At 45.8% G+C, this 16,611-nt stretch overlaps 1 pseudogene; it reads right to left on the bottom strand.

The window, feature by feature from the left end:
* Positions 1 to 10,218: 10,218 nt before the first annotated feature.
* On the bottom strand, positions 10,219 to 16,139 carry LOC148216072 (uncharacterized; annotated as a pseudogene).
* Positions 16,140 to 16,611: the final 472 nt, after the last annotated feature.

The raw sequence follows: 16,611 nt of genomic DNA, 5'->3' as shown, positions 1-16,611 counted from the left end.
CTGCCGCCATGCCGATTCCGCCGTTCCGGCCAGCCAGATCCAATCCTTCACTGTGGGCGGGTCGTCCCGTCCCAGTGCCCACTCCAGGATCTCTGGGTTGAGCCCCCTCTTAAAATACTTCACCTTCAGGGACTCCGGCCAGTCCGTGAGCTTCTCTGCCAATCTCCGGAACTCCAGGGCATACTCCGATACTGATTTGCCCCGCTGTCTGAACTGCAGGATGTCGTCCTCCGCCCGCTTGGCGCTCAATGTGTCCTCGAATCTGTCCCGGAGCGCCTGCATGAAGTCCGGGAAACTCCGTAGCTCCGCCGCGTTGGCATCGTACAGTCCAATCACCCAGCTAGCTGCTTGGCCATCTAGCAGCTCGGCCACGTAGGATACTCTGTCCTCGTCTCTAGCGAATAGGTGACCACCCCTCTGCATGAACCCCCTGATGTGCGTCAGAAAGTGCGGCAGCTGTTCGGGGTCCCCTGAGAACTTCCCCGTGATACCTCGAAGTCTCAGGGCGTCTGCCGCCCGTTGGTCCTCCGACCGGGGCGCCGTGGGTGGTGCCGGCGGGGGTGCCGGACCGCCACCCCTGTTGCTCGCCCCATCGCTCACCGTCGGTGGTCCCACTCTCTGTAGCAGGGTCTGGAGCATCGCTTCCATGGCGTCTAGGCACCGCTCGACTCTCTCCTCTAGTCGGGCGAACTTCTCACTCCACTCGCGGTTCCGGAACCCGGAACCTCGGGTCATCGTGACACCTGAACCGTCTGGCCCTTGGTTCATGCCCATCGACCACCACTCGGATGGAGGGCGCCCGGCCCTGGTCGCTGCCCCGTCGCTCCAGGGTGGCTCTGACCGCCCCTCCTCGAGCCTGGGTTCCTCGCGCTCCAGCTGACCCACGGATTCCTCATCGCTGGTCATGCCTGTATTGAGAAAAGAAACGTTCCTCGGTGGTACCGGGTAGCGCTAACGGTGAGTCCTGGCTTTATGTGAGGTTTGCCCCGTTCGACAGAGAAACTCTCGTGACACGTGTGGTTCACAAAGAAGGTTTACTCATGCGTAACGTAGTAGTCACAAGCAAAGCCAGGACTGGCTTGGTACAATTGCATCACTTGTTATATTCCCCCCTTCCCGCGCTTTTTCCCGCCCTGCGATCACATTGCAGCTGCGGATTATTGGCCCCCCAATAATCCCCCTTGATTGTTCATGATGGCAGGATCGGTCAGAGTCCATTGTCCTTGATCTCCAGTCCCCCTCCGGCTGGGTTGGTTCCTCCCCGCTACGTGCAAGCCCGCGGGTACTGTGCTGCGTTGCGATCTTGTTTCGCTGCCTACGGCCCCGTTCCTTGCTGGCTCGTGCCGTTATCAGTTTATAGTTAAAAACTTCCACTGCGGTTTTCCTGTTTGGCTGGGCGCAGGTGGCCCGTTAATTAGCGGCGCTTTCGGTTCCTCTTTTCCCCGCTAGCTACCGCCGGTGGATTCTGCGTGGTCTGGCTGCGAGCTTCCCTGCAGCCCCGTGCTTCCCTGAAGCCTCGTGCTGACCGAACCTGACATGCGCCGCCGCATTCTGTACCAGCTGTAGCTTCCAGATACTCTTCAAGGGTAACCCCATGTAGAGTGCATTACAGTAGACCAACCCGGAGGTGACCAGGGCATGAGTGACCATGCAGAGGGCCTCCTGATCCAGGAAGGGGCATAACGGCTGCACAACGCAAAGTCGTGCAAAAGCCCTTCTAGCCATGACTGCCACCTGCTCTTCGAGCAGGAGTTGTGAGTCCAGGAGGAGCCCCAGATTATGCACTGGGTCTGTCTGGGGTAGTGCGACCCTGTCAAGAACCAAAGATGAAAAACTCCTAGATCTTGAGGCTCCCCATACCCACAGCCACTCCATCTTACCAGGGTTCAGTCGAAGCCTGTTGTCCCCCATCCAGGCCCCCACAGCCTCCAGGCACCGCGAGAGGGCAGTCACAGCATCACTTAAGGCACCTGGGATGGAGATGTATATTTGGGTATCATCAGCATACTGATGATAACTCATCCCATGGTGCCGGATGATCTCACCCAATGGTTTCATGTAGATGTTAAATAGGAGCAGTGAAAGCACCAAACCCTGAGGCACTCCACAAAGTAGGGACCGGGGGCTGGACGTCTTGCTCCCTATCAACACCGATTGGGTTCGGCCTTGGAGAAAGGAGCTGAACCAGCACAACACTGTGCCACCCAGCCCCAACTCGTGCAGCTGACCCAAAAGGATACTATGGCCAATGGTATTGAAAGCCACTGAGAGGTCAAGAAGAGCAAGGATGAATGCACTCCCCCCATCCTGCTCTCGCCAGAGATCATCCAAAAGTGCGACCAATGCTGTTTCTGTCCCATAACCGGGCCTAAATCCTGACTGATAGGGGTCCAGTTAATCTGTTTCTTCCAGGATCCTCTGAAGCTGCCATACAACCACCTTTTCCACCACCTTCCCTAAAAAGGGAAGGTGGGAGACTGGACGAAAATTGTCCGGAAGGGTGGGGTCTAGCGACAGTTTCTTGAGGAGTAGGCGGACCAAAGCCTCTTTAAAAGGCTTTGGAAACACCCCCTCCTGCAAGGATGAATTGACCACTGCCAGAACCCACCCTAAGGTCACCTCCTTGGTACCTTTAACTAGCCAGGAGGGACAAGGATCTAAACCACAGGTAGTCTCACTGACAGTCCTGAGGACCCTGTCCACTTCCTCAGGGGCACCAGGATCAAACCGTTCCCAGATAACTGGGTAAAAATGCTCCCTGGGCAACTCCCCTGGACCTGCTCCACGCTTGGCTTCCAATTGAGAATGGATCTGAGCGATTTTGTCCATTAGGTATTCAGCAAATTCCTCTGCACAACCCTGCAAATAGTCCTCTGCCCCCCTTTTCCCAGGAGGGACTGAGTGACCCTAAACAGGGCTGTAGGGTGACACTCTGAGGATGCAATAAGAGTGGAGAAATGTTGACGTTTCGCCACCCTTACCGCCACTAGGTAGGCCTTAATAGCAGCTCTAACCCATGGTCGGTCAGATTCGTCTTTAGTTTTCCACCAGTGGCACTCTAGACGTCTCTTAGCCCTTTTCACCTCCTTCAACTCCTCCCTGAACCGTGGGGAGTGCCGGGGGTGATGGGCCAAGACAGGACGCACAGCCGCGATCCTGTCCAAGGCCCCAGGCACCTCCTTATACCAGGCTGCGGCCAGAGCCTCCACTGGGCCATGCAGCAAGGCCTCAGGAACAACCTCCAGCTACCTTTGGAACCTGTGTGGGTCCATCAGTCGCCAGGGGCAGACCGTTCGAATAGGTCCCACCTTCCTGCGGAGGGGGGCAGCATAGGAGAATCCCACCACCACCAGGGAGTGATCTGACCAGGACAGGGGGGATAATATAAGATCCCCCACCAGAACACGCTGCCACTGCTCCGATAAGAAAACCATGTCTGGAGTGTGAACGCTGTCCCAGGTCAGGCCACAGATGACCTGGGATAGGCCCATGGCTGCCATGGTAGCCATGAACACCTGAGCCGCCTCTGAGGCCAACCCCAGGGATGGCAGATTAAAGTCCCCCAAGACCACAAGTCTGGGGAACTCCACTGCCAACCCTGAGATGGCGTCCAGCAGCTCAGGCAGGGAAGATGCTATGCAGCAGGGAGGCTGGTACACTAGCAGCACTCCCAACTGATCCTGTGTGCCCAACCTCAGAAACAGGGTCTTACAACCAGCAACTTGTGGAACAGGACCCTTGAAGGCCACCAGGGATTCCCTGATGACCACTGCCACTCCCCCTCCCCTGCCCTGGGGTCTCGGCTGGTTCCAAACCCTAAACCCGGGTGGACACAATTCCAAAAGGGCTACTCCCCCCTCTGGTGCCAGCCAGGTCTCAGTAATGCACACCAGGTCAGCCTGCTCCTCCCCAATAAAGTTGTTTATAAGGGGGCCCTTATTATTGACTGACCTGGAGTTCAGCAGCAACAGCCAAAAGCCCGGGCCTCTGTAGGCCTGCTGACCAGGGTCTGGGCTTGAGCTCTGAGGGCTGGAACACACCACCAGTATAATGCATCAGGGGCATCTTCCCCTAAAACGGCCTGCCCTCTGGCTCCTGTCATACCGCCCCATGTGGTATGACGGGATTATCTCATTGTCCTTATGTGAAGCATATACTATATACAGAGGTCAGGAAGCCAAAATCCAGGCAGAACATAATGAAACAGACTGACTCCTGGACAGCCAAAAGTAAGACAAGACTGTATAATCTCTCCTTATTTATTCAATGTATGTGCTGAATATACATTGATGGAAACTGAATTGGAAGAAGGTAAGCAGTTTTAAAATTGGGAAAAGATGTATCAAACCCCCCTGCTATGCTGATGACACTATTATCTCTCACTTCCTAGCAATTTTCTAATAGCTGAAAATGTAAATGATCTGCATTTTCTAGTAATGGTGTTCAAGGAGCATAGTGAAAAAATGAGACTAAGATTACATATGAAGAAGACCAAATTAATGACAATATATACAATAACCAGCTTTAGAACTGGCAATGAATGTATTGATGTAGTGGACAGTTTCTGCCTTTCAGGATCAGCTATCAACAATAAGTAACCAGCAATCAATAAATATGCCACAAACTAGTACTGATAAAGTAGCAATGAAAGCTTTGGAAAAAAATTATTCCAGAACTATGAAGATCAGAATAATGCAAACAGTGACTTTCCCTGTGACACTTTATGGAAGGGAAGATTAGATTTTGAAGAAGCCAGATAGAAAGAGTATTGAGACTTTTGAACTTTGGTGTTAGAGAAGACTCCTGAGATATCATGGCTATTCAAAAGAAAAAAAAAAAGGATCATCGAACAAATCAATTCAGAGTTCTCACTCAAGGCACAAATTGCCAAGCTCAAGTGATCGTATTTTGAACATATTATGTGAAGACCTAGCTCTCTGGAAAAGTCTATAATGCTGGAAAAGGTGGAAGGAAAAAGAAGAGGACAATCAGCAGCAAGATGGATGTATTCAATTACAGCAGTAATGGGACGCTGTTGAAAATCTGAAAGACCAACTTGAGGAAAGATCATTCTGAAGAAAACCTATGTGGCTGCTAAGAATTAACACTGATTCAATGGCACATAATCAATCATTCCCATATAGAATTTAGCTTAATCTCAATTCATTTCATTTAATTCCATTTACTTTACTGGGTGATTCCTTTTTAGCCCTCTTCACCCACTTCCAAAACTTACTTTTATTTCCACCAAAATCCATATTCTATGCAACAGTTGCTCTGGATTTCATCAACTACATTTTTTGCAACCATGTTTTTTCTATATTCACATTGTACAATACTTTTATTGTTTGTTTTTGTAGCAATCCTTCTCATATATGTATGTTTCCTCATCCCCATTCATTTTCACTTCATCGTTTTACCAAGCATTCGTTTTCCTGTTTCCCATTAGAATAACTCCATATACTTCCATGACAGTTTGTAGCACAAGTCTTTTAATCTTTTTCAAGCAGCCTCCATGTTTTCACTAGAGCCATGTTTTATTTGGAAATTAATCTGTTATAATTTTTTAATACTCTTTCTTCTTGTCATTCAATTTTCACTCCTCCTTTCTTCTCTTCTTTTCTTGCATATTCACTTTTTCACAAAAGTTCCACTTTTGATACTACACCCCCAAAAAAAGTATCCCAATTGTCACATCAACCTTCTATCCTTCACCAGTATTCTGAAACTTTCATCTTAACCAGTAAAACCAATCATGCATCAATTTCCATTCATTGCTTTGCCATAAATATACCTCAAGAGATTTATGTTTAAACCATGTGCTAAAAGTACATTATTCTAAACAGATGCTCACAAAACAGTCACCATTCTCATTCATTCTTGGATTTCCAAATGACCCAGTCACATGTACAGTATTGTCTTGTTTCATTCTCACTCATCCATTCATGTCACATAGCAGAATTTATATTTTTTCTGAAAATATTATATTTTTTCTGAAAACTCATTTCTACTTCAGATGTGTCTGAAAGAATGGCCATGACAGGCAAATAATGGAAAGCTTCATCTCTTTTCTGTGTGCTTTGTGACACTGTCCTCATGAGAGGAGTAGAATTTGTGTTGTGATGGTGTAATGCTCATTTTGTCATTTTGATGAAAGCATAAGATCATGTGGATATCTCTGTTCTAGTTTTTCCATTATCACCATTTCCTGAAACATACCACAAATCTGTCACCAAAGTATGGATTATTACTTTCATATTTATTTATAACAACTTAGATGACATCAGTTCATAATTCCTGACTTGCTGACATACCTTTAACCCTTTCATTCATATGTACACCTATATCTTCACTCCTCTAAATGTTCTACTCTGTTCCATAAGATTAGGCCATAGTCATTCAAATCTGTTACACTTTCCTCTTACTTTCTGAGACACATTCATTCATTTCACTTGTTGACTTATTCCTTTAATTTCTTTTATCTTACATCCTGAGTTGCAATCTTCCATATCATAGGATGTATGAGTTGAAATAGACCTTGGAGAACATCTAGTCCACCACTCTGCCAAGTACAAGGATGCATCAAGACAGCATCCCTACCAGATGGTCACGCAATCCTTATTTAGACAATTCCAGAGAAGGACAGTCTACCACCTGATGGCAGACTTTTTGCCCATCATGGTTTTGGTTAATCAAAGCTTTGACATGTTGCTTTTTGTTGAGAGAAGGTTACCAGCCTAAGTGCTACATGCACCATTCCTTACTAATGATAAAAATATTACCAGAGTATTTTGGCATATTTTGGGCCAGTATGGCTCAAGTAGAACTAAAGCCCAGCTCATGCTTTCCTATGCAAACTGGGATCCCTAATCTAGAAACTACTTTGTAAGCCAATATATTGTTGCTCACATCTCACCAACTTGGAAGTACATACAGTGTATTGAAATATATTCAGGATGCTGTTGTATTCAATACATGATTACAATTAGCATGATTCCCAAATTGGTGGCATCCATGATATCACAACTAATCTTGAACTATGTCCTTGCAGAGATGGAAAAATGAGAGTCAAATTTGTAATAGCTCCAAACAGCCTCTACCAAATCATTCAGGATTGATTTTTCATTGAATCATTCATGATTGTTTTGTAAATAGATAAGGTCAGTGTGATGAAGAAATGGACTTTTATAGAGATAGAAGAATATATCACTCTGTTGCTGCTGCCACTAGAGCAGCTGGAGTCCGCATGTATGTTGGCATCAAGACCATGTTCTGTTGCATTGCCAACTCATTTAAAGTAACTTTTCCTACAGTCCATCAATTTGCTACAATAGCTGCTAAGAGACTAAGAGTTATTATGCAGCCAGCTGTAAATCTAACTTGTATGAGCTAATGCAGATGTTCAATCCTGCCCTGAAGGCAATATTGTGCCAAAGTCAAACAAAAGTGGACTTGCATGAGCTTCCATGCTGAGACTAACTGAGACCTATCTTTGCAACCTCACTTTTATTTTCTTCTTTTATTTTTAAAAACAGTAATATAACACTACAAGTGTTTCACTGGAATCCTTTTTTATACAATCTCACTCCATATCAGAATTAATAACTGAAATATATAGAATTATAGGTGTGATCTCATCTTACTGATAGAAAGGGAAACAGAAACCTCATTGTGCACTTATCTCTCCTCAATAGTGTATATTCACCTTATCACTAGACACCCAGTTTTAAATTATAGTATACTCTTCTGTTGTGCTGAGAAATTCTCTTTAAACATTCTTATTCAGTTCTGAGAGATGAAGGTTGATAGATTGATGATAGATTGATTTCTATGAGTGTGGAGCTATTGAACTTATGTTAGCTACAACATAGTTAAATGCGTGTATGAAAGATGGAGGGGGAATCCTTTCTGCCCAGCATCATAATTTTTCAAGTGTTCTGCAGCCTTCCTAGCCTCCCAGGCTGCTGCTAAATCCATGGGAAATCCATGGGGGAACTTCTCCCATGTTTGTGTTTTCCAATAGGATGTGTGGCCAGACAGGAAAGCTGAAGCATGGTGGAAAGTAATATAATGCAAAACCCTACAACAACAGAATGTTTTGTCCCCTTTCAATAATAAAGATTTGAAAATATCACCAAAGGAAAATGTAAAAATCCAAAGTACTGAGGTACTGAAATAGAAACATATTTTCACAGATGAGAAAAATTGGAGAAATACGATTTTGGCAAGATATTACTGTATATGTGTGGTCCTAAATGCAGTACCCATGGGCACCAAAACACCCATAAATTATTCTGATAATGGCTGCCAGTTTCCTATACCAAATGAGTTTAAATTTAGAATCTTTTAATTAAAAATTTTAAAATGGCCTACTGCAAAGCAAAGTACTGATTTCTAATATAGTTATTATTTCCAAATATGCATCGGGGTCTACATTTGTTTGTGAGGCATTCTGTGTAGAAGTCTTTTTAATGTTTAGGTTAGAGCTACTATATCTGAACTGAAAAATTCCGAAGTATCACTAGAAGGTACATCTTTGCTGTCATCTAATGTTTACTTGGATTTCTGCAGTCCAGAATGGTAGCCCTACTGTTCCTACAACCTTCTACATACTTCACCAGATCTGTCCCCCCTTTCTCCTTTCTGCACAGCACCAGCAACAAATTGTGTTCTAAATTTTATACCACAAAGCGCTACAAGAGTTTGTTGCTTTTCCCACCCCAAAAAAATAAAATAAAATCATAATCTTCCTTTGGGAAAGATTGAGGTCCATAAGAATACAGTGGTAAGTGTGTGGGTAGCTGCAGCCTGGGGGAAGAGAAAGTAAATTGGTGGTTCATGATCAGTGTCCTGGGGCAAGGATTATATTTTGGCAAATGGATGTTTTGTGTTTGGCATCTATTTTGAAAATGGACAAGCCTTTTCCTTATAACTGTCTTGTAACAGTATCTCACGTGTTCTCAGATTCCAAATTCTAATTCCAAAGGTGACTATGTTAGGCAGAGTGCAGATATAACCACCAGCGTTAGAGAGATTTAAAGAATGCAATGTCCTTATCTTGTTCTCCAAAGAAATCCAGCCAGAAGTTAGAAAACATAACTGGTTGTTTATTGAGAAAAATAAAAACTACATAAAATACAAGTTTCATGCAAAACATATAAAAATCACTTCTTCTCATATATGTGGCATCCAAGACTTATCCAATACACAGGTTTAACAAAGTGTCTAGCCAAAAAAAACTCTCAGAGAAGAGGTACACTACTTATTTATTAATTACTACTACATAACCTATAAAACTGATTACATGATGACTAAAATCCTACTAAGCAGTGAGGCATATAATCACCCACAATTCATTGACACTATGCACCTCCCCTTAGTTAACTAGCATACAGATGCCAATAGGTGGCGGTAAATAGCAGTATACGTGCAAACTAGAAAAACAAATGCAGATGGTCTGACTTTTGCAGTCAAAACACTTGTTTGGAGATAAGCAATTTGCTTTTCTTCCCATGAGAATATCCCAAAGACTATCCATCCAAGAAGGTGTCCCCATTAATTATTGCCCAAATGGATACTTATAATCTATAAGCAAGAACACAAGTAGCCCTCCTAAAGCCACTGAGATGGAAATTGTAATCCCATATAGAAGACGTCAGAACACTTTGAAGAAAATCAGAGCAGCCTATTGCTTAGTTGATTACTCTTATTCAGTTGATCAAGTTGGAAAAATATTAGGTACCCTAAGGACCGAAAAGGGACAGTGGGAATCACAAGTTGCCACTTCCCCAAAGCATCAAGCTTCTGCCTTGTTATCCTTCCATGAATCTCATTCTTATGCAGTCCTTTTTCTGATGGTCTGTCATGATCAGTGACTTTAGCAAAGCAAGAGAAACTTGTAGATCTCTGGGTACTGTGCTTATGTTCTTTGTGACTTCCTAGTTTATTTGTTTCTTTGCTTGTTTTTTGGTTGCAGTCTTGGAATGACATTGACAGGGCCATTGTTGGGATAATTCACTATTGTCTAAAATGTTCTCTATTCAAATATTATTGTAAGCTGGAGCACTAAAACTGGAAATGTAATTGCTAAATCATACAAATTTCTGTGAGAAACTGCTAATAAGTGCTATATCCATATTTCTGTATATATGGCTTGTTTGGGAGCTCAAAAAAATTAATAAAGCACAGTCAAAGTTCCACAAAGAGCCTATCTTCCTCCTACATATTAATACTTGTTTTCTAAAAAAAACACAAAACAGAAAACAATGTTTCTATACTGCAGAAATGAGTGTTCTCATTCAGCCAAAGAGGGCAACAAAAATCAAAGTACTGAAAATCAAATGCTGTATAAAAGAAATTTCAAACATCAGGGAACATTTGGATATGATTAAAACCAAAATAGCAAGTGAAATAAATGGATAAGTATCTTTCCCCTGTAACAATTCCATTTCACACTCCAGATATTTACAATAGAGAAGTCTGATTACCTTCCACAGCCTGCTAGACAGTAGGATGAAAACTTTGCTGGGTCAAAAATTACAGATCGCTATTACTGTAAATATAACGAGAGATTCCATTCTTCTTTTATATTTACTAGAAGTGCACAGATAACAATGTAATGAACTGGGAGAAACAAAACTGATTCAGAAAAGTGAAGGAAGAAAGGATCACAATCAGTATTGTTGGTTCAAATTAGACAAAACCAAATTTAATTGCAGGGACTGACAACCGCTGCACTGCAGTCAGCTACTATATTTTCCTCCTATGTGATGTGATCTATCTATCTATCTATCTATCTATCTATCTATCTATCTATCTATCTATCTATCTATCTATCTATAGATTTTCATGATAAATGAATGTATGGCTAGATGGCAGAAAGCTGAGAGGTTTGAAACCAAGTCAGCAAAATATCAATCCATAACATCTTTATTTACAAGAAAGGTTCTGAAACCGATAGATATTATTACAATTTAAAAACTGAGAGTTTTGTTTTATTTCTAAAGTCCCCCTTGCTCCCCCAGCAAAAAGACAAAAGTTTGCTTTCAGGTAAAAGACTATTTTCTCATTGGCCATATCCATCATGACACCCATTTTGTCAGGATATCAAGATGCCTAAGATATGTGCTCAGTGTTCCTGTAACCCACTGTAGTGATAAATTAGCCCTGTTCAGACATTAGTCAACATATAAGGTCTCCAGATTACTCCACCATGGCAAACATCACTTTAGACTTCCTATAGGCATTGCTTGTTTAGCCTACATGCGTGCAGCAATAAGGCTGTTTCCTGAAGTCACATTTTAGACCTTTTCAGGCTCTCTAATATCCGAACAGAGCTATGTGCTGTGGTAATTAGAATAGTAGACTTCCATGGTTCCTCCTAATCTAAGGAAAGAGAAAAAAGGGGAAATCTGGAAGCTATATTGGTTTTAAGGAGATGGTCCATATTGTATAACAGGAGTCAGCATCTAGGGAGCTTGGCTGATCTCAAAAAAGCTAAAATGACCAGGGCTGGTTAATATTTGGAGGGGAAAGCATCAGGAAATTTCAAAGCTGTAAGACAAACTGGAAGATTGAAAAAAAAAAAGGCATGCTAGATATGGCGAGGCTGTCAACAGGAGTTGAGCTCAACCTGAAAAAAAGTCTTTACATTTGCCTTTAAATGCAATACACTGCTGTTGTTATCATATGAAGTGACTTCTATTTGTGTGAATGCTCACTTTTGTTAATATACAATATACCTTCCAGGTTTCAGGCTAATCTGCAGCATTTTACAAAATCCAAGAAAATAAGTTATTCCAGTATGAAGGGGTAAGTTATTCCTTAGTAAGTTATTACTCAGTATGTAAGTAGTAAGTTATTACTTAGTAAGTTATTACTTAGTAAGTTATTCCAGTATGAAGGAGTAAGTTACTTCCTGAGTAAGTTATTACTCAGCTTTAAATCCTGGCATAACAACTACAGCAAATCACCTGTATCTATTGACTAGTTATTTTATTATTTTATTTATTGTTTTAATAGGTTGTGACTCTGGGTGGGTCATAACTTATTAAAACAATAAATGAATATACAATTAAAAGCCTATATACACAGTTAAAAAAGATGAAGGAAAAAGTCCAGGAGGCTGATGGTTCAGGGCAGCAACACCAGGCCTCTAAGGGGCTAGCCAACCCCACACTTGATGACTTCCCTCCCCACCTCAGGCCAGATGGTAGAGCCAGGTCTTCAGATCCCTACAAAAGGCCAGGAGTGAGGTGGCGAATCTCACCTCTGGGGGCAAGCTATTCCAAAGGGTGGGGGCTACAGCAGAGAAGGCCTGCCTTCTGGACCCTGCTAGTTGGAGCTCTTTTGCTGAGGGGGTCCGGAGCATGCCCTCTCTGTGTGTTTGGGTGGGACAGGTTGAAGTCATTGGGAAGAGGCAGTCCCTCAGGTAACCTGGTCCCATGCCATGTAGGGCTTTAAAGGTGATAACCAATACCTTGAACTGGACCCGGAAGCAAACCGGTACCCAATGCAGCTCGTGGAGCAATGGTGTTATATGGGTCCTTCTTCAGATCCCAAAAATAGCTCCCGCGGCTGCATTCTGGACCAGCTGAAGCTTCCGGATACTTTTCAAGGGTAGCCCCATGTAGAGCACATTGCAATAGTCTATCTGGGTTTTTGGTTTTTTTTTTCCCCTTTAAAAAGGTTTATTTTATTCTTTAAACAAATATTTGTACAAAAAAGTTTTTTCAACATTTAGAATAACGTACAATAAAGATCAACAGCTCTTTCCAGACATCTTGTTGTAATACATTATGTTGATAGTACTTCTTGTCATTATCCATTTTTGACATTTTTTCCAAAAAAGTAGAGAAAAATTATAACCTTATAAACAAAGTTCTCTAAGCTAAACATTTCCGACTAAATTAGCTGTCGATATAACTTTAACTTCCTTATAAATTTTTTTTTATTTTTTTTGTTTTCAAATTTGTATGCCGCCCATCTCCCCCAATGGGTGACTCTGGGCGGCTCACAATAATAAAAAAGAAAAAACACAGGACTCTCCAGACATGAACATAATCTATAAATAGTTTAAAAACATATATAAAAATGGCCTAAAAACCTCCTATAATTTGGCCCTAAAAAACCTGTAAGATGCTGGGGGGGGACAACCCATCATCCCACCAGCCAACTCCACAGGTGCGGGCCCCCCTCTGGCCCCCAGACCTTCTGGCAGAGCCAGGATTTGATCTCTTTCCTGAAGGCCATGAGGGAGGGGGCACACTGCACCTCAGGCGGCAAGATGTTCCATAGGACGGGCGCTAGAGCAGAAAAGGCTCTCTGCCTAGACCCCACCAATCAAAATTCCTTGACAGGTGGGGTCTGTAACCTGCCCCTTCTGCTGGACTGAGTGGGGCAGGCTGAGATGACCAGGGCGAGGTGGTTCCTCAGATAACCTGGTCCCATGCCATGAAGGGCTTTCAAGGTGATGACCAACACCTTGAATAGGACCCGGAAACAAACTGGCAACCAATGCAGCTCACACAACAGGGGTGTTATACGTGCCCTCCTAGGGGCATTAAGAACTGTCGACGCCGCTGCATTCTGTACCAGCTGTAGCTTCCAGATACTCTTCAAGGGTAGCCCCATGTAGAGCGCATTACAGTAGTCCAACCCGGAGGTGACCAGGGCATGTGTGACCGTGCGGAGGCCCTCCTGATCCAGGAAGGGGCATAACTGCCGCACAACACGAAGTCATGCAAAGGCCCTCCTAGCCACGACTGCCACCTGCTCTTCGAGCAGGAGTCGGGAGTCCAGGAGAACCCCCAGATTATGCACTGGGTCTGTCTGGGGTAGTGCGACCCTGTCAAGAACCAAAGATGAAAAACTCCTAGATCTTGAGGCTCCCCATACCCACAGCCACTCCGTCTTACCAGGGTTCAGTCGAAGCCTGTTGTCCCCCATCCAGGCCCCCACAGCCTCCAGGCACCGCGAGAGGGCAGTCACAGCGTCACTTAAGGCACCTGGGATGGAGATGTATATTTGGGTATCATCCGCATACTGATGATACCTCACCCCATGGTGCTGGATGAACTCACCCAGCGGTTTCATGTAGATATTAAATAGGAGCGGTGAAAGTACTGACCCCTGTGGCACCCCACAAAGTAGGGGCCGGGGGCTAGACCTCTCACTCCCTATCAACACCAATTGGGTTCAGCCTTGGAGAAAGGAGCTGAACCAGCACAACATTGTGCCACCCAACCCCAACTCCTGCAGCCAACCCAAAAGGATACCATGGTCGATGGTATCAAAAGCCACCGAGAGGTCAAGAAGAGCAAGGATGGATGCACTCCCCCCATCCCGCTCTCGCCAGAGATCATCTAAAAGTGTGATCAATGCTGTTTCTGTCCCATAACCGGGCCTGAATCCTGACTGATAGGGGTCCAGTTAATCTGTTTCCTCCAGTATCCTCAGAAGCTGCCGCGCGACCACCTTTTCTACCACCTTTCCTAAAAAGGGAAGGTGGGAGACTGGACGAAAATTGTCCAGGAGGGTGGAGTCTAGCAATGGTTTCTTGAGGAGTGGGCGGACCAAAGCCTCTTTAAAAGGCTTTGGAAATACCCCCTCCTGCAAGGATGAATTAACCACCGCCAGAACCCACCCTAAAGTGGGAGGTGTCCTTGGTAGCTTTAATTAACCAGGAGGGACAAGGATCTGAACCACAGGTGGTCGCACTGACAGCCCCAAGGACACTGTCCACTTCCTCAGGGGCAACAGGATCAAACCGTTCCCAGATAACTGGGCAAGAATGCTCCCCGGGCAACTCCACTGGACCTACTCCACGCTTGGCTTCCAACTGAGAATGGATCTGAGCGATTTTATCCATCAGGTGTTCAGCAAATTCCTCTGCACAACCCTGCAAATAGTCCTCTGCCCCCCTTTTCCCAGGAGGGACTGAGTGACCCTAAACAGGGCTGCAGGGCGACACTCTGAGGATGCAATAAGAGCGGAGAAATGCTGACGTTTCGCCGCCCTTACCACCACTAGGTAGGCCTTAGTAGCAGCTCTAACCCGTGTTCGGTCTGATTCGTCGCCAGTTTTCCGCCAGCAGCACTCTAGACATCTCTTAGCCCTTTTCAACTCCCTCAGCTCCTCCGTGAACCACGGGGAGTGCCAAGGGTGATGGGCCAAGTGAGGACACATAGGCGCGATCCTGTCCAAGGCCCCAGCTGCCTCCTTGTTCCAGGCTGCGGCCAGAGCCTCCACTGGACCGTGCAGCAAGGCCTCAGGAACAATCCCCAGCTCCCTTTGGAACCCATATGGGTCCATCAGTCGCCGGGGGTGGACCGTTCGAATAGGTCCCACCTCCCTGTGGAGGGGGACAGCATAGGAGAATCCCACTGCCACCAGGGAGTGATCTGACCAGGACAGGGGAGATAATATAAAATCCCCCACCAGATCACGCTGCCACTGCTCCGACAAAAAAACCATATCTGGGGTGTGACCACTGTCCCAGGTCGTGCCATCGATGACCTGGGATAGGCCCATGGCTGCCATGGTCGCCATGAACTCCCGAGCTGCCTCCGAGGCCAACCCCAGGGACGGCAGATTAAAGTCCCCCAAGACCATAAGTCTGGGGAACTCCACTGCCAACCCATAGATGGCCTCCAGCAGCTCAGGCAGGGAGGATGCTATGCAGCAGGGAGGCTGGTACAGTGGCAGCACTCCCAACTGATCCCATGTGCCCAACCTCAGGAACAGGGTCTCACATCCAGCAACTTGTGGAGCAGGGCCCCTGAAGGCCAATAGGGATTCCCTGATGACTACTGCCACTCCCTCTCCCCTGCCCTGGGGTCTCGGCTGGTGCCATACCCTAAACCTGGCTGGACATCCGAGAGGGCTACTCCCGCCTCTGGTGCCAGCCAGGTCTCGGTGATGCATGCCAGGTCAGCCTGCTCCTCCCCAGTAAGATCGTGAATACGGGGGGCCTTATTATTGACTGACCTGGCATTCAGTAGCAGCAGTCGAAAGCCCGGGCCTCTGTAGGCCTGCTGACCAGGGTCTGGGCTTGAGCTCTGAGGGCCGGAACACGCCACCGGTATAACGCATCTTCCCCTGAAACGGCCTGCCCTCTGGCTCCTGCCATACCGCCCCATGCCCGTCACCACTTGAATGCCCACCCTAACCACCCAAGGCCCTCCTCCCCCCCTCCAGGCCTCTCACTTAAGGGGCCCGCCATACCAGTCACCACCCAGGGGAGAGGAGACAAAAAAGGAGTGGAGGAGCACGCCCCTGTGGCACTTCAGCCGGCTGCTCTCAGCGCCAACAGGGGCTCAACACCCCCAATTCCCAACCAAGCAGTCACCCTCCCTCCACCAACTTCTCCCACTGGCCAGGGAGAGAAGGGCCCTACTCACTCCTACCCTCTGCCCATCTCCCACCCAGGCAGAGAGCAGCACATTCACCTCTCCCAACCACAGCATACACTGTCACACACCCACTCACTCGAGTCCCCCAGCATCTTCTCTAAGGGGAGGGGGTACCCCTTGACACTTAGGGGTTCATCCCCCAACCCCCAAGATCTCAATGCCACTGTGGGCCACTGTGGGCTGTCAGGCTCTGGTCTCC

The sequence above is a fragment of the Python bivittatus genome, unplaced genomic scaffold, assembly GCF_059951505.1.
Source record: "Python bivittatus isolate LINGU-HERP-01145 unplaced genomic scaffold, Pbiv_v1 ctg000340_np1212, whole genome shotgun sequence".
In the NCBI taxonomy this organism is placed as follows: domain Eukaryota; kingdom Metazoa; phylum Chordata; class Lepidosauria; order Squamata; family Pythonidae; genus Python; species Python bivittatus.
The sequence above is the reverse complement of the archived record's forward strand: the minus strand, read 5'-3'. Positions and strand labels throughout refer to the sequence as shown.